This window comes from Apium graveolens, chromosome 10, assembly GCF_009905375.1.
Source record: "Apium graveolens cultivar Ventura chromosome 10, ASM990537v1, whole genome shotgun sequence".
Lineage (NCBI taxonomy): Eukaryota > Viridiplantae > Streptophyta > Magnoliopsida > Apiales > Apiaceae > Apium > Apium graveolens.
In genome coordinates this window covers 159,304,499-159,323,522 of record NC_133656.1, presented here as the reverse complement: position 1 = coordinate 159,323,522, position 19,024 = coordinate 159,304,499, and the positions used below count along the sequence as shown (strand labels likewise).

At 36.2% G+C, this 19,024-nt stretch overlaps 2 non-coding genes across 2 annotated transcripts; both read right to left on the bottom strand.

The window, feature by feature from the left end:
- Positions 1 to 13,592: 13,592 nt before the first annotated feature.
- On the bottom strand, positions 13,593 to 13,699 carry LOC141694843 (small nucleolar RNA R71). Its single transcript, XR_012564125.1, has one exon. It is a non-coding gene; the product is annotated as a small nucleolar RNA R71 (small nucleolar RNA).
- A 3,370-nt stretch (positions 13,700 to 17,069) lies between these two features.
- On the bottom strand, positions 17,070 to 17,176 carry LOC141694797 (small nucleolar RNA R71). Its single transcript, XR_012564080.1, has one exon. It is a non-coding gene; the product is annotated as a small nucleolar RNA R71 (small nucleolar RNA).
- Between the last annotated feature and the right edge of the window lie 1,848 nt (positions 17,177 to 19,024).

The window sequence follows — 19,024 nt, the reverse complement described above, 5'->3', positions numbered from 1 at the left end:
TAGTCAATGGATGAGATTTATCCATGTAAAATATGTTCAAAACCTTTTTTGTATATGTAGATTGGTGGAGGAAAATTCCTGATGACAAGTGCTCGACTTGTATACCAAGGCAATATTTTGTCCTTCCAAGATCTTTCATTTCAAACTCTGTTTTTAGATATATGACAGCTTCATCAACCTCTGTAGTTCTTCCTACAAGGTTTAAATCATCCACATATACAGCAATAATCACAAAACCAGACTGTGATTTTTTGATAAAAACACATGGAGAAATTTGATTATTAATATACCCATTCTTTTGTAAATAACGACTAAGGCTGTTATATCACATACGACCAGATTGTTTCAGTCCATACAATAATCGTTGAAGTATAATGGAGTATATATGACGAGGTTTCTTGAACTCATCCATTTTTAACCTTTCTGGGATTTTCATAAAGATTTCACTATCAAGTGAACCATATAGGTATGCAGTAACGACGTCCATAAGACGTGTTTCCAAATTTTCTTTATATGTCATACCTAATATAAAACGAAAGGTAATTCCATGCATCACTGGCGAGTATGTCTCTAGATAATCAATTCCAGGCCTTTGAGAAAACCCATGTGCTACAAGTCGGGCTTTATATCTCATAATTTCATTCTTTTCATTTCTTTTTCTTATGTCATTTCTTTTTCTTATGAATACCCATTTATTCCCAACAGGGTTCACACCAATTGGTGTTTGGACAACAGGTTCAAATACTTCTCTTTTACGCAATGAATTTAATTCTGTTTGGATTGCGTCTTTCCATTTTGGCCAGTCTTTTCTTCGACGACATTCAGCTACACTTTGTGGTTCAGGATCACAATTTATGTTGACATCCAATGCCGCAGAATACACAAATACATCATCGATTATGGCTTTACTTCGATCCCATAATTTCATATCATGCACATAATTTATTGAAATTTCATGATTGTTTAATCCCGTATCTTCGGGGACTGGAATCTCTTCATGAGATAATACCACTTCAGGGGTATTTGCTTCTTCTGGAGCATGTGCCATTTCAGGGGCAACTTTCTTTATTTTTCTTTTTCGTGGTGCAACATCTTTTGCACCGACCGGTCTACCACGCTTCAGGCGTGGCTTTGATTCTGTAACTAATTCTTTTGTATCTGATTTTTGAATTTTATATCTATTCTAGATGGAGTATTTACTGCAGGTATATGAGATTTAGTTATATTTCTAGAATCATTAAATGCGTCAGGCATTTGGTTTGCGATATTTTGCATATGAATAATTCTTTTAACTTCAAGTTCGTATTGACCGGTACGTGGATCTAGAAAATATAATCCTGATGCATTCCATGTTATGTCAGGATTAACTTTATTTGAATGTTTATCTCCCCCTAAGGAAAAAACATAGACTCGTCAAAATGACAATCTGCATATCTTACGGTAAACAAGACTCCGGTTAGAGGCTCCAGATATCTAATTATATATGTGGAATCAAAACCAACGTAGATACCTATTCTTCTTTGAGCTCCCATCTTCGATCTTTGTGGTGGAGCAATCAGTACATATACAACACTTCCGAAAATTTTGAAGTGAGAAATATTAGGAACTTGACCAAGTACCAGTTGTAGCGGAGAATGTTGGTTGTAGGAAGTTGGTCTAATCCTAATAATATTAGCAGTATGAAGTATTGCTTGACCCCAAATAAATGTAGGTAATTTTGCTTTTAGCAATATCGCTCTTGCAATAAGTTGGAGTCTTTTGATAAAGGACTCAGCTAACCCATTTTGTGTATGTACATGAGGAACTAGGTGTTCAATTGAGATTCCTACAGACATACAATAGTCGACAAAAGTTGCAGATGTGAATTCTCCGGCATTATCTAAACGAATTGACTTGATGCAATGATCTGGAAATTGAGCTCATAATTTGATTATTTGGGCAAGTAATTTTGCAAAAACATCATTGCGAGATGAGAGAAGACAAACATGAGACCATCTAGTTGAGGCATCGATTAATACCATGAAGTACCTAAATGGGCCAGATGATGGGTGTATAGGTCCACATATGTCTCCTTGAATCCTTTCTAGAAAAGTTGGGCTCTCAAGATGAACTTTAGTAGGGGATGGTCGAGTAATCAGTTTTCCTAAAGAACATGCTGAACATGGAAGGTCATTGTTGGAAAGAACTTAAAAATCTTTAAGAGGATGACTAGTAGAATTCTCAATAATACGACGCATCATAGAGACGCCAGGATGACCTAATCTTTCATGCCAAAGTGTAAAAGATTTTGGATCTATGAGTTCGGAAGAAATGATATTGTGCGACTCAATAGTTCTAATTTTCATCATATATAATCCTGAGGAAAGTGAGTGAAACTTTTCTAAGATTTTATTGTTGCTAGGATTAGCGGAAGTAATAAGAAGATATTCTCTATTAGCCTCAGAGGTAGTTTCGATGTGAAAATTATTGAGTCGGATATCTTTAAAACTAAGAAGATTTCTAGTAGACTTACTAGAATATAATGCATTTGGAATGTGTATGTAGGTACCATTAGGTAGTACGAAACTAGCTTTTCCAAAACCTTCAATTATATTAGATACGCCGGAAATTATTCCGACTTGAGCTTCAGTTTTGGTTATTTGGGTAAAATATTTTTGGTTATGTAGAATCGTAAGAGTTGTACCACAATCAGCAATGCATATATCTTCAGAATCCATTCTGTATATAATTAAGAAATATAATTTATTTGATAAGAACATAACACACTACATAGTTCAAATAAAATAAAGCACACAATATATACTACTATAGTAATTATATGAAACTAATCTTCAGCCTCCCATATGGAAGTTTCGTTAGGTTCATTCAGACCATTAATGCTTATTCCTCCAGTTGTGATTCTCGGAAAATCATTTATGTTATTGTTGGCAAAATTTGTTTCTACCATTTTCTCTTTTGATTTTTGAGAAGATTGGTATAGCTTAAAAAGATGATCCGGGCATGACAATTACGTGTCCAGTGCCCATCCACGCCGCACCTAGAACAAATATTTTCAGTTTTTCCTCCTCGTGGTGCCTTTCTTTTACTCTGTGATTCAAATTGCCACTTCCGGTGACCAGAGTTGTTATATGGATGAAAATGCCCGTGGCTCCGACCTCGTCCACGGTACCGCCCTTGGCCCCGTCTACCTCTATACCCTTTTCCACGTACATTCTGATGGAATGACATGTTATTTACTTCAGATAATGGGGCAGATCCTGTTGGACGGGATTGATGATATTTAATCACCTATTCATGATTCTGTTCAGTAACGAGGAGAGTTGATAGAAGATCCCCGAACTTAGTAAATTTACGCTCCATGTACATCTCTGCTAAGTTGATATTGTTGGGGTGAAAAGTTGATAATGTTTTATTGTTTTTCTTTTTTCCGTAACTTTTTCACCACACATAATAAGCCTAGAACTTATTTTGAACAAACAGAGCTATATGCCCGGACACTCATAAAATCCTGAAGTCTTAAATTAGCCCAATCATTTTCAGCTGCAGGTGGATAAACTAATTTCTGGTGATTGAACCTATCCTTTAGATTTTCCCATAAAATAAAGGGATCCTCGACTTCCAAGTACTCAGATTTTAAATCTTCATGCATGTGGTGTCGGAGAAAAATTATAGAGGTAGAGTTTTCTTCAGCCGTAGATTTATTTTCTGCCTTTATTGTATCACTTAATTTCTTTGAACCCAAATGCAACTTTACATCTTGTACCTATGATAAATAATTATTGTCAGAAATGTCCAAAGCAACGAACGACAAGCTTGTAATATTTTTCATACTAAATCTGAATTATCACGAAAATTATTAAATTTTAATTCATCAATGTAAATATTACATAAAATCCTAGTTAATCGGATGCGTTAATAAGTACGCAATAATCAATGTATATATCATTATTATCATTGATAATATAAATAGATCTATATATAAAATGATAAATGGATTTCACCCGCCATACGGACGTCTGCGTATGCAGGTTATCTCCGATCAATAATAAATTAAAGTGGACAATCCTGCATAAGTTAGTTAGGGGCAAAAAGTTAGTATACGATAGTTATGCAAATTATAAATTAAGGTTCCCACTATACTTCGGTATAACCCAAAATTAAATGGTAGCGTAAAATAATAGGCGGTGCTCCGACAATACATATTTAAATTATTAGTAGAGGGTATAACCACGTCTACTTCGGTCATATATATATATATATATATTTAAATTATATGTAGAGGGTGTAACCACGTCTACTCATATATATGTACATTTAAATTAAAAGTATATCTTCTCAGTTTCGGCAGGGCTTCGTGCTGATAACGTGTTATAAAATACCGGCTATAGTAACAATAAAAGAGTTGCTAAAAGAACTACTATATTTGATCGGAGAGAGGAAGATGAGTAAGAGAAAGAGCAGAGAAAGAATGCTCGGTGTAATCTTCATTCACAGATTCAAGCTATATTTATAGCAAGTGAAAGGGGACATATAATTAATTCATATTGTAACAATTCTACACCTAAAACTTAGCCTTGCTATTACAATATTTGACCACATGGCAAAATCAATTCACAACATTTATAACATTGTCTCGTTTTTCCGTTTTCAACTAAAATCAAAAACACAAATTTGATTCATGTTTTCTGACTTTATCTCTTTTAAAAAAAAAAAAAATTCTTTAACTTATTTCATTACTTTATGTCACGTTTGGAGATTCTAAACAACATTTGATATTACGTTTCTAACAATAAAACACAACTTGAAAATACGATTTCAATTATTTTTAATTAATATTTTATTTTTCATATCTTTTTATTGGCTTTCAAAAACTTTAAATTTTAAAATTAATTTTTTAAAATTCAAGTGTGGGCCCCTATTTCATAATTTTTAACTTTTTAGGGTTCAATAATCCCCTTTCGGGTTTTAGAAATATTAAAAAATTAAATAATAAGACGTCTAATTTAACAATTTTTAACATTTTAAGGTTCACCAATCCCCTTTTGGGTTTTAGAAATATTAAAAAATAAATTAATGAAAGATACATTGATCTAGGGTTTAGGCTCTAGGGATTAGGGCATTCACCGTTTTTAATATTTTAGGTTTCATCAATTCTCAATTTGGGTTTTAAAAATATTAAAATAATTATAGATCCGAATAAAATATGAAACAGAATACTCGTTTGAATAAAGTTTTAAACTTGAAAATATAACATTGTCTAGCATTTTGGGTATATAAACAAAAAAAGACAAACGCTAATCCAACATGCGTTAACCTAAAAAACAAAGATTGAAATTGAGTTTTACATCCCATACACATGACTTGAAGTTGCGTTTTCAGTTTTTAAAAAAAATTGAAAACATTTTTAAAAAAAATTGAAAACGAAACACGCAACTCCATTTTTTATTAAACAGAAAAATAGAACGTGAAACCTTGTTTTGGAGTGATATTTTGGGCAATTTTTTCCCAAAGTGACATTGAGGGTCATTCTCTCTTAAATAGTGACATTTGAGGCTAACACACTTTTGTATTTTTGAGCACGTACATGAAAATGGACCTACACTCGAAATTATTTTTCAGAAATATTGATTATTTCATTACATTACAGTATTTTTATTTTCATCTTTGAACCCGTGCGATACATGGATCTTTTTAAAAGAATGCCCAAAATACATTACTTTCCAGCTCCAACTGCCAAGAATGCCTATTGGCCGTACATTCCGCCCAAAATACCCACTAAATACGCATTCAGGGCATGCGCATTGCATTTTTTAAAAAAATAAAGAATACACATCATGTACATGTGTATTCTTTTAAATTTTTTTTAAAGAAATATGCATTCCAAGAATGCGTATTCACTTAAAGACAAAAGTGAATAGATATTGTAGTTTCTGATGTGGGCTTCATGGGTTTGTCGCAATAAAATCTTGTTTGAACAAGAATGTCCAGATTTTGGTCTAGTTGTAGCGGGTTTTGTAAGGTTATCAAAAGACTATTGTGCTTATACTAAGAAGGTCTCCATGCCGATAACCAGAAGGAACATAAGCTCTCCATATTCCTGGACATATCCTCCATCTGATTGTGTTAAAATCAACATGAATGTATATTTTATTCAGAATATATCTTGTGCATCCGATGTAGTGATCCGAGATGAACGAGGATAATTGGTCACTGTAGCGAAGAGAATGATGACAGGTTCCGCAGAGATGGAGGAGGCAATGGCTATTGAATATGGTTTACAAATTGCTACAAGATTTGGTTACATTATTGAAACAGATTCGTGAAATGTGTTAAACAATGTCAGGGGGTGGATGGGTTGGCTATGCTCCGATTTATCAAATTTTTAATAATATTAATAAGGGGAGATCGATGTTTAATATGTTTAGTGTTGGTCATGTTAGAAGAGCTGGTAATAATGTTGCCCATTTTGTGGCAAGATGGATTTTGGAGAGTAGTGTTGAACATATTTGTATGGATTTTTCTCTTGAAACTGTGAAAACTTTGGCTGATTTTGATTTCTATGAATATTTATTTGAATTTTGCCTTAAAAAGCCATTAATTGTCAAATTGAGGGTATTACATTTTTAAATATGATCGGTTCTTTTGCAAATTTTTTACTTGTCGTTTAATCTTTTACTCTTCTTAAGAGAACAAAAAGTATATAGCATAGTTCTGCCTTTAATTTACATGAATTTTTAAAAATGCGGTCTAGTTTATGAATTCTAAAAAATGTTATCAATTTTGTATCTGACTTTTAATAGAGTTTCTCTGGTGAACTCATGTTATCTCTTAGCGTTAACTGCTAATGTTATAAAAGAAAATGATATAATTTTGGTTCATATCTTACACTGATTTTCAATGAAGTGACCAAAATTTCAGATCCTAACAAAATAAGTCATTCTTTTAAAATTAGTATAATATATGAACACGAATATACTTCACATTCTTATAAATTCGTAATTAAAGCAAAGAGTTCACGAGAGTTAACATAAGTCACTTTTTTAAAAGTCAGAAGCAAAAATAAACTTACAAATTGTTTAGAAAATCTGAAAATTTGATCATTTTTTTCGAAAAACACTTAAAAATAACTATGCTACTCACTCAAAATCAAATGTTCTCAATAGTGGAAACAAAAGATAAAATTAAATTAAATTAAATTAAATTGAAACCTAATATTTCAATACCAATATGGTTTCCTTGGAAAAGTAGTACATTACATGCAAGTCTGCTTAAAAAATTATATGATCGAGAAAAGGCACAATCTATTATTTTGTTCATACTGGAAATTTCAAAACAATATGAAAACAGGGATTAGCAATTCACATTTTTTCTCTACATCTTTGTTGCATATATGATCAACTAGCATAATAACCCGTGCGAGCCACAGGTCATTTTCTAATATATTTTTTTGTGCAGTGCGTAATTATATTTTTTGATTATAAGGATACCTAATATTGTTAAGTGTCATTTATGTCCACTTAGAATGCTCTATAAATGCTTGAATTGGCATTTTGTACTCAAGTTATTTGTGTATTTGATGTGTTTTTGTAGTGTTTTCGCATTTCAGGCATAAATAAAAGAATCAGGAGATTTAGCATTATTTTGGTGCTAAAATTGTGTTAGGATGATGTTCCAGAAGATTGCTCGTGAAAAGGCCAACTCAAACCAGCAAGAAAAACATGTCAGAATTTTATCTAGAAGGACGGCGCGCCCGCGCTGAAGTAGCGCGCGGCCGTGCCCAAAGAGCAGAAACTCAGCGCGCCCGCGCTGTTGAAGCGCGCGACCGCGTCACGGGATAAAAGAATCTTGATTCTCTTGTGATTTTGATTGATGGACTTCTACTCTGTATGGGCTGCTATATAAACATAACTTATGATCGTTTTTCATAACAAGATGTACCAGAACTTTAGGAGAAGGCATAAGAAGACCGTATAGCACAATTCAACCAAGGCGAAGTGGATCTAGTTTATTCTTGTGACTATTTGTTTTAAGTTGTAACTGTGGATGCTAGTTTTCTTATTTTGTGAACCTATACTCTTGTGTAATGTACTTGGTTTTATTTATTCAGTATAAAGACTACGTTTATTATACCATGCTTTCATCGGAACCCACGTTGATGATGAGTACGATTATGGGCTAATCGTTATCATGGGGTTCTAGCGGATTTACTTATGGATTTCTGTTGTTAATTTGTTTCGATGCCTTAGTGTGTGGTGGTTGTATGATAGCCTAATATTGGTTGTGCTTATTCGTCTTATGAGCGTCGCGAACTTATAAGATATCGTGTTAATCTCTAATGAAGCGAAAGTGAATTTAGGGGTTTAAAACTTGTCATGCTAGCATAGGTTCATGTATTTTTTATGCATGATTCGTAGGTAATTTTAACCATCTTACTTGCCCTATGTAATCATGATAGATAACTTGTGCATTAAACCGTTATGTTGTCAAATTCTATAGAAATATAGGGTCTCAATATAATTGGTGTCTATTCAGCTTCTATCTCTTTTGTGGATGTCTGGTAGTATGGTATTCGTACAACGAAAGTTGGCATTTATCAGTTTCGTGTTATCTGATTAGTGTCATCACCATTGCATGCTAAGGTTAAGAACGAAGAGGTTATTGAATGAAGTAATAATGAAGAGAATCCCATGTTTGTGTTATATAGTATTCAACTCTCTTTATTCTCTTACTTAATGTTCTTTAGTATAATCTCTTAGTTAAGCGTAGTTAAAACAACCTCAATTTGATAATCGTTGTAATAACCCCCAAAATTTTCAACTTTTTGTAACCCTGGTGAATAGTGTTTTAGCTGAATGAGAAAACTTTTCATGCCACACTATGTAGGGGTTCTGTTATGGATATTCTGGGATATTATTAGTACTCTATGTGGTATATAAGTGTATGTAAAGATTGTCGGAATCCAATTTCCGAACACTTGGATTTTTCCCGGAAATCCACTAGATACGGAGAGAATTGAGTATAAGGTAACAGGATAAAAAGGATTTAAATTTAAGGATTATGATAGAGGATCATAAAAAGAAATATAATGTATTGAGAAAGGTTAAGGGAACCTAAGTAATAAGATCCCGGGTATGATCCTTCAAACGATAAACGAAAACGAAAGTTAAGCGAACCGTATAACAGATCAGCGGTCATTAGGCAAACAATTAGGAAGTTAATCAAAGGGATTAGTGGGGATGATGTCATCCAACCAATAGAAAGAGGACAAGGAGGGGAGGATGACATCATGAGGATGACACAAGCATGACATGGGAAGGAAGGAGGTGTGGTGGCTTTTTAACCACACAAATTCAAGGGCAACAAGGTAATTGACTAAATCAAACACAAAAACAAATCAACCAAGCCAAGCAAAATCATTTTTTCATCAAAATCAAAAAGAACCAAGGCTTGTTCTTGAAGAGCTCTCGGCTTTTTACTATTCAAAAGAGCAAGAATTTCAAAATCAAAGATCCAAGCTTCCTAAATTGGTGAGTTAATTCCCTAATCATCTTCATGCTTAGTTAGGGCTATATCATGAGTTTAAGCCATCAATTCCTTCTCCATCTTCTTCATTTAATCAAAGAAGAAGACTATGAATAGTGTTTTCAAGTTTTTAACTTGAAATTTTTCTTGTTTTCCTTGAAGATCCAAGCATTCCTAAGACTTCTCAAAGCTTCTTAAGGCTTCCTAGCTCCTCCCACCACTTCAAGGAAGGTATACCATCTCCAAACCCTAGATTCCTATGTATTATAAGATGATTTTGATTAGTAGGATGATATTGTAGCTTGATGTTGGTGATTTAGAGTTTGGGATTTAATTGGTATTGAAATGGAATGGTAAATGTTGTTGTTTTGATTAAAAGAACTTAAGTATGGTTAAAGTTAAGCTTAGGCATAAGTATAAATGATTAAATTGAATTGGTTGGGGTTGTTATGATGTGATAAGGATGGATGTTGGTTGTATGTTGGATTTGAGGTTGAATTGGGTTGGTTTTGAATGGTTTAAAATATTGGAAATCGCGTAAACATAGCCGTCGTAACGTCCGATTTTCTTTGGACTGTTTTTGTGCATAATATTAGGACCCGAGAACCCCCTGCTAGATTATGACCACTGCCATGTTTAGATAGCTCATGTTACGAGCTTCGTTTTGATATGTAGTTCGTTCGATTCTGATGCACGGTTTAGGAGAAACGACCGTTTCAAGTAACGGCGTTTCGCGAACGAAACTTTTCCCCTCGCCTTACTTTGAAACATAGGTTAAAGACCAAAAAGGGTTAATTAATGTATGAAACATTTATGGTAAGTGTGTTAGGCAGTTGGTAAGACACTCGCGAAGGAATCGCCTTAAAACTCGTAAAGGTTAAATTATTAAAAATGGTGGAGCCGAGGGTACCCGAGTGACTTAAGCGAATCAGTAAGCGCAAAACAAGCGTTAGAGTCTAAGTTAGTTAAAGTATAGATTTACAAGTGACTTTGGTTTAATTCCAACTTACTTGTTGTTTATAGGTTACCAGACTCGTCCAAAGCCTTTTATCACCCCAAGTCGCTCAGGCAAGTTTTCTACCCGTTATAACTGTTGTGGTGATGAGTATATGTATTTGCATTATCTTGCGATAGATGCATGTTGGTTAATTAGCAAATGTTGTTATATATTGAAGCATGCTGCTATGGTATATATATATGCATGCCTGTTTCGTATTCTTTCCATATATAATTGTTGATAATACCTATGCTAGAGGATAGCGGTAATTTGCATATACCCCTTAGTCTAGGGACCCAAAGGTGAAAATATTTTCTAAAACCGGGAGTCGAGGATCCCGAGTAGATTTTGTATATATGGATATAAATATATATATATATATATATATATATATATACTTATATATATATATATGGTCATAGTTTTCAAAACTATTAATCGAATAAGGTTTATTCGATAACTTTAACTTTATTTTATTATTGAATATTATTTCGAATATTATTCGAAGGTGTATGACTCATTTATATTAAATGAATATTATTTTGAATATTCATTCGAGGACTTATGACTCCTTTTATTTTATTAAATGAATATTATTTTGAATATTCATTCGAGGACTTATGACTCCTTTTATTTTATTATCTGAATATTATTTGAATATTCATTCGAGGATCTATGACTCCGATTATTTGCTGAGATTTGTTCTTTATTTTATTAAAGAATAAGGTGTAAATAATCAAACTTATTTTCGATTATTCAAATAAAGATAGTACTTTCATATAAGTATATCTTTGGTTATTTAATACTCGTTTCAAGTATAAGTTTTAATACTTCTACTTCAATTATTTTTATAAAGATTATTCTTTATGGGAATATTATTTAAATAATAATATTCAGTCATTTTCTAAATATACTGGGGACTGATTTACTTCATTAAATCAGCTTTACTCCAAACACTCTTTAAAGTGTTTTCGAGTCTTCAAAATGATTTTTAAAAAGTTAGAGCGGATCCCAAAACTCATTTTTATATTTAAGATCTTCCTTTTTAAGGGGATTTAAATACTCGCTCAAAACCTGAGGGATCCGGCTCTGTGGTGTATTTTATATTCGCAACAAGGTTGCAGTTTTGGTAAATGAATTGATTACTTACCCAACGTTCGGGAAGTAAGTCCATCTATTGAGTCGGCATAAGCAACATGGGCTCAGTGGGCGTCCATGATAGTGTAAGTGGCTCAGTGGGAGTCCATCAAATGCATAAGTGGCTGAGTGGCAGTCCAGCATAAGGTCCTATTGAGACCAGGGTGATGACCAGTGGGGAATTCGTCCATCTACTAGTAGAAAAGGTTACTTATGGGTATCTTCGCATGATCAGCAAGATATCTGGTTTATGCCAAAATTCTTTTCCTTTCCAAATTTATTGGATATTGCAATTCTGTTCATACTTTATATGACAGAGGTTTTCAGGAAATGTATAAAGAAGATGTATATGTGGATATATATATATATATATCAGAACTTAATGAAGTACATCATGACTTCATTTCCTTTAATAAAATTTCAAAGATTTAATCTATTCAAATCTTGTCTTGTAGTCTCATCTATGTGATGAACTGTTGAAAACTCTTTATACTTTGAACAGTGGTAGTTCAAGTAGCTTTATAAATGATATAAGTATAGTGAAGTAATTGGTAACTTCATTCCTTGTTTTTACTTATATCTAGTAAGTAATTATCTTACACTTGATAAAAGATTTTAGTAAGTATCCATTTAGATACTTATATTATTGTTATCACTATATATTATCTTGCGAGCTGTAAGGCTCACTCTTGCTTTATTTCTTCATCACACAACAACAGTTAGGAAAGATGGCCAGACTCCAGCAGACCCAGCGCAAGCGCGTAGGAAGCGTCCCGCATCTTCCCGATGATGTTGTAGCTGCTATAGCTGCAGAGGTAGATCTATTGTAGATCAGACCATCTACTTTTGAGAATCAATTATGTATAATTATAACTTGTGGCAGATAATGGCAATTAACTGTAAATTTATCAAGTAATCATTTTGGGTTGTAATAACTTTTAAATTATGGATTCAAAGACTTGTACTTATTTCAATTTCATCTCTGAGACTATAACGGGTTGTGGTGTGTGTTAGTGTGGGGTCACAGCATAAGGTTATTATTATTAATTAAGTGAAGTGATATTGTGGAAAGAAAGACCGTGACGACCCGGATCCCCGACCCCGGATCTGGGGGTATTACAATCGTCTTAGCATTGGATAATAACCATACCATTGTTGCATAAGTGCATTGATTAAAATTAACCTAAACCAATCTTTGTGGGATCGAACTAAAATTAATTATATATTACTTGCGATCACGTATACCTGCGTGAGTATTAGCGCGTGTTTTCATCTTAACAAGTTTTTGGCACCGCTGTCGGGGACTTGGGGTAAATTTTTAGTTTATGTGTTTATCATCAGTGGTCGTTAAAGTTCATTGACTCGGACATTGTTACTTACTTATTTCCTTGTCGTGTTTCAGGTACTCTAGTGAGCGTGTATGCATACGCGTTCGCGGTCTCGTAAGAGAACACTGGATCAAGCTGAGGAAGAAGTTGTAGTAGCTAAGGAAGTTTTCGAGGAAGTTCTTGTCGAGGAGAAAGTTGAAGAAGAAGCACTTATTGCAATGGGAGAACCAGAAGCGAATCTGAAGGCTTTGATGGATTACTCTCAACCAAAGATTAATGATATTCAGTCTAGCATTGTTTGACCAGCCATCTCGGCTAATACCTTTGAGATCAAGTCGAGCATGATTCAGATGATACAGAACTCGGTTCAACTTGAGGGTTCTCCGACAAGAGATCCCAACATGCACATCAGAGATTTCATCGAGATCTGCGACACTTTCAAGTTCAATGGAGTTTCTGAAGATGCTATTAAGTTGAGGCTTTTCCCATTCTCTCTACGGAATAAAGCTAAGTGCTGGTTACATTCTCTACCACCAGGGTCTATCACCAAATGGGAGGATCTTGCTCAAAAGTTCTTAACTAAATTCTTTCCTATGGGGAATACTGCTGCAATCAGAAATACACTTACTCAATTTGCTCTGCAATCTGGAAAATCTTTATGTGAAGCTTGGGATCGCTACAAGGAGATGGTTAGAAAGTGTTCTCATCATGGGATGCCTGATTGGATGATCATTAACTGCTTTTATAATGGATTGGGTGCTACTTCTAGACCCATGCTTGATGGTGCATCAGGAGGAGCCTTGTGGGCTAAAAACTACGATGAAGCTTATGAATTGATTGAACTGATGGCTGCTAATGAGTACCAGAATCCTACTCAGAGACTACCTCAGGGCAAGGTAGCAGGAAATCTGGAAGTGGATGCAGCTACTGCTATAGCTGTTCAGCTAAAGGCTTTGACGATGAAGGTGGATTCTTTGGCTAATTATGGAGTTAATCAGATCACTAGTGTCTGTGAGCTTTGTGCTGGTGCGCATGAGACGAAGCAGTGCACTATTTCTAGTGAATCAGCTCAGTTCGTGAGCAACTTTCAGAGGTCGCAGCAGCCTGTGCCAGCCACCTATCATCCCAACAACCGCTATCATCCTAACTTCAGTTGGAGCAATTCTCAGAATGCAGTTCAACAACCTTATCAGCAGTATCCAGCAAAGCAGTACAACACTCCTGGTTTTCAGCAACCATAATACGCACCAAGGCAACAACTCGAGCTGCAGCAGTCTAATGAAAAATCTAAATTGGAGGAGTTGAGGCTCATGTGCAAGAGCCAAGCGATTTCTATCAAGACATTGGAAAATCAAATTTGACAAATTGGCAATGCCTTGTTAAATCATCAACCTGGTACACTCCCTAGTAACACTGAAGTTCCAGGAAAGAGGGAAGCTAAGGAGCAGGTAAAGGCAATTATATTGAGGACTGGGAAGGTTGCAAATTCTGAACACTCTCAAGTTTCGGATGGAGAAGCTGTGGCTGAAGAAAAAGTACAGAAGGAAGCTGAAGTGGAACCAAGAAAGACTACTGTTGAACACACTCCTTCTGAGGGTAATACAGGGGAGAAGCAGATCTATCCTCCACCTCCTTTTCCTAAGAGGCTGCAGAAGAAAAAGCTGGATAAGCAATTTGAGAAGTTTCAGGAGGTGTTCAAGAAACTAATATCAACATACCTTTCGCTGAAGCTCTTGAACAGATGCCTAGTTAAGCGAAGTTTATGAAATGTATTCTTTCTCGAAAAGTGAAGCTTGATGAATTAGAGACCGTTGCTCTCACGGGGGAATGCAGTGATGTGTTGCAACAGAAGTTGCCTCTGAAGCTTAAAGATCATGGAAGCTTCAAATTCCTTGCACCATTGGAAAAGTGCCATTTGACAAATGCTTATGTGACTTGGGAGCTGACATCAATCTGATGCCTTTGTCAATCTTCAAGAAGTTGGACTTACCTGAGCCAAAGCCGACTTATATGACCTTGCAGTTAGCCGATCGTTCTATTACATATCCATGAGGCATTGTGGAGGATGTCTTAGTCAAGGTGGACAAACTCATCTTTCCTGTCAATTTTGTAATTCTTGATTTCGAGGAGGATAAAAAGATTCTCATAATCTTGGCAAGACCATTCTTGGCTACGGGCCGAACCTTGATCGATGTGCAGAAGGGTGAGCTCACCATGCGAGTGCTGGATCAGGATGTAACTTTCAATGTTTTTAATTCCATGAAATTCCCTACAGAAAATGAGGAGTGCTTACAAGTGGAGTTGGTCGATTCTGTGGTTACTTCAGAACTTGATCAATTGCTAAGGTCTGATACCTTAGAAAAGGCCTTGCTGGGGAATTCAGACAGTGAAGATGATGAAGTTGATGAGCAGTTGCAATATCTGAATACTTCTCCCTGGAAGCGGAAAATGGATATGCCTTTTGAATCTCTTGGAATAGAGGAGCTGAACAAATCTCCAAAGCGCCTCAAGCCATCTATTGAGGAAGCTCATACATTTGAGCTTAAACCATTGCCTGAACACTTAAGGTATGCTTTTTTAGGTGATGCATCTACTTTGCCTGTTATTATTGCATCTGACCTTTCAGGTAGTGATGAGGAAAAGCTCTTAAGAATTCTGAGAGAGTTTAAGTCGGCAATTGAATGGACTATAGCAGATATCAAAGAAATCAGCCCTTCTTATTGCATGCATAAAATTCTGCTGGAGGAAGGTAGCAAGCACACTATTGAGCAACAGAGAAGGCTTAATACGATCATGAAAGATGTTGTGAAGAAAGAAATCCTCAAATGGCTAGATGCAGAGATCATCTATCCCATTTCTGACAGTTCTTGGGTGAGTCCAGTTCAGTGTGTGCCGAAGAAAGGAGGTATCACAGTTGTTGCTAATAAGAAAAATGAGCTCATCCCTGCTCGAACAGTCACGTGGTGGAGAATTTGCATGGACTACATGAAGTTAAATAAGGCCACAAAGAAGGATCACTTCCCTCTTCCGTTTATTGATCAAATGCTTGACAGATTGGCTGGTCATGAGTACTATTGTCATCTGGATGGCTATTCGGGCTATAATCAGATTTGTATTGCTCTAGAAGATCAGGAAAAGACTACTTTAACTTGTCTGTTTGGTACTTTTGCCTTCAAAAGAGTTTCTTTTGGGTTGTGTGGTGTACCTGCCATATTTCAGAGATGCATGATGGCTATCTTCTCTGACATGATTGGTCAGAATGTGGAGGTGTTCATGGATGATTTCTCTGTGTTTCGTGATTCTTTTGACGAATGCTTGCAAAACCTTGGCGCCATTTTTAAAAGGTGTGTTGAGACCAATCTGGTTCTCAACTAGGAGAAATGTCACTTTATGGTGCGACATGGCATTATTTTTGGGCACAAGGTCTAAAGTAAAGGTCTTGAGGTGGACGAAGCCAAGGTGGGGGTTATTGAAAACCTTTCTCCACCAATTTCTTTAAAGGGAGTTCGCAGCTTTTTTGGTCATGCGGGTTTCTATAGGCGGTTCATCAAGGACTTTTCTAAAATCTCTAAACCCTTGTGCAATCTTCTAGAAAAGGATGTCCGGATCAAGCTGAGGAAGAAGTTGTAGTAGCTAAGGAAGTTTTCGAGGAAGTTCTTGTCGAGGAGATAGTTGAAGAAGAAGCACTTATTGCAATGGGAGAACCAGAAGCGAATCTGAAGGCTTTGATGGATTACTCTCAACCAAAGATTAATGATATTCAGTCTAGCATTGTTTGACCAGCCATCTCGGCTAATACCTTTGAGATCAAGTCGAGCATGATTCAGATGATACATAACTCGGTTCAACTTGAGGGTTCTCCGACAAGAGACCCCAACATGCACATCAGAGATTTCATCGAGATCTGCGACATTTTCAAGTTCAATGGAGTTTCTGAAGATGCTATTAAGTTGAGGCTTTTCCCATTCTCTCTACGGGATAAAGCTAAGTGCTGGTTATATTCTCTACCACCAGGGTCTATCACCAAATGGGAGGATCTTGCTCAAAAGTTCTTAACTAAATTCTTTCCTATGGGGAATACTGCTGCAATCAGAAATGCACTTACTCAATTTGCTCTGCAATCTGGAAAATCTTTATGTGAAGCTTGGGATCGCTACAAGGAGATGGTTAGAAAGTGTTCTCATCATGGGATGCCTGATTGGATGATCATTAACTGCTTTTATAATGGATTGGGTGCTACTTCTAGACCCATGCTTGATGGTGCATCAGGAGGAGCCTTGTGGGCTAAAAACTACGATGAAGCTTATGAATTGATTGAACTGATGGCTGCTAATGAGTACCAGAATCCTACTCAGAGACTACCTCAGGGCAAGGTAGCAGGAAATCTGGAAGTGGATGCAGCTACTGCTATAGCTGCTCAGCTAAAGGCTTTGACGATGAAGGTGGATTCTTTGGCTAATTATGGAGTTAATCAGATCACTAGTGTCTGTGAGCTTTGTGCTGGTGCGCATGAGACGAAGCAGTGCACTATTTCTAGTGAATCAGCTCAGTTCGTGAGCAACTTTCAGAGGTCGCAACAGCCTGTGCCAGCCACCTATCATCCCAACAACCGCTATCATCCTAACTTCAGTTGGAGCAATTCTCAGAATGCAGTTCAACAAGCTTATCAGCAGTATCCAGCAAAGCAGTACAACACTCCTGGTTTTCAGCAACCATAATACGCACCAAGGCAACAACTCGAGCTGCAGCAGTCTAATGAAAAATCTAAATTGGAGGAGTTGAGGCTCATGTGCAAGAGCCAAGCGATTTCTATCAAGACATTGGAAAATCAAATTTGATAAATTGCCAATGCCTTGTTAAATCGTCAACCTGGTACACTCCCTAGTAACACTGAAGTTCCAGGAAAGAGGGAAGCTAAGGAGCAGGTAAAGGCAATTATATTGAGGTCTGGAAGGTTTCAAATTCTGAACACTCTCAAGTTTCGGATGGAGAAGCTGTGGCTGAAGAAAAAGTACAGAAGGAAGCTAAAGTGGAACCAAGAAAGACTACTGTTGAACACACTCCTCCTGAGGGTAATACAGGGGAGAAGCAGATCTATCCTCCACCTCATTTTCCTAAGAGGCTGCAGAAGAAAAAGCTGGATAAGCAGTTTGAGAAGTTTCAGGAGGTGTTCAAGAAACTAATATCAACATACCTTTCGCTGAAGCTCTTGAACAAATGCCTAGTTAAGCGAAGTTTATGAAATGTATTCTTTCTCGGAAAGTGAAGCTTGATGACTTAGAGACCGTTGCTCTCACGGAGGAATGCAGTGATGTGTTGTAACCGAAGTTGCCTCTGAAGCTTAAAGATCATGGAAGCTTCAAATTCCTTGCACCATTGGAAAAGTGCCATTTGACAAATGCTTACGTGACTTGGGAGCTGACATCAATCTGATGCCTTTGTCAATCTTCAAGAAGTTGGACTTACCTGAGCCAAAGCCGACTTATATGACCTTGCAGTTAGCCGATCGTTCTATTACATATCCACGAGGCATTGTGGAGGATGTCTTAGTCAAGGTGGACAAACTCATCTTTCCTGTCGATTTTGTAATTCTTGATTTCGAGGAGGATAAAAAGATTCTCATAATCTTGGGAAGACCATTCTTGGCTACGGGCCGAATCTTGATCGATGTGCAGAAGGGTGAGCTCACCATGCGAGTGCTGGATCAGGATGTAACTTTCAATGTTTTTAATTCCATGAAATTCCCTACATAAAATGAGGAGTGCTTACAAGTGGAGTTGCTAAGGTCTGATGCCTTAGAAAAGGCCTTGCTGGGGAATTCAGATAGTGAAGATGATGAAGTTGATGAGCAGTTGCAATATCTGAATACTTCTCCCTGGAAGCGGAAGATGGATATGCCTTTTGAATCTCTTGGAATGGGGGAGCTGAATAAATCTCCAAAGCGCTTCAAGCCATCTATTGAGGAAGCTCATACATTTGAGCTTAAACCATTGCCTGAACACTTAAGGTATGCTTTTTTAGGTGATGTATCTACTTTGCC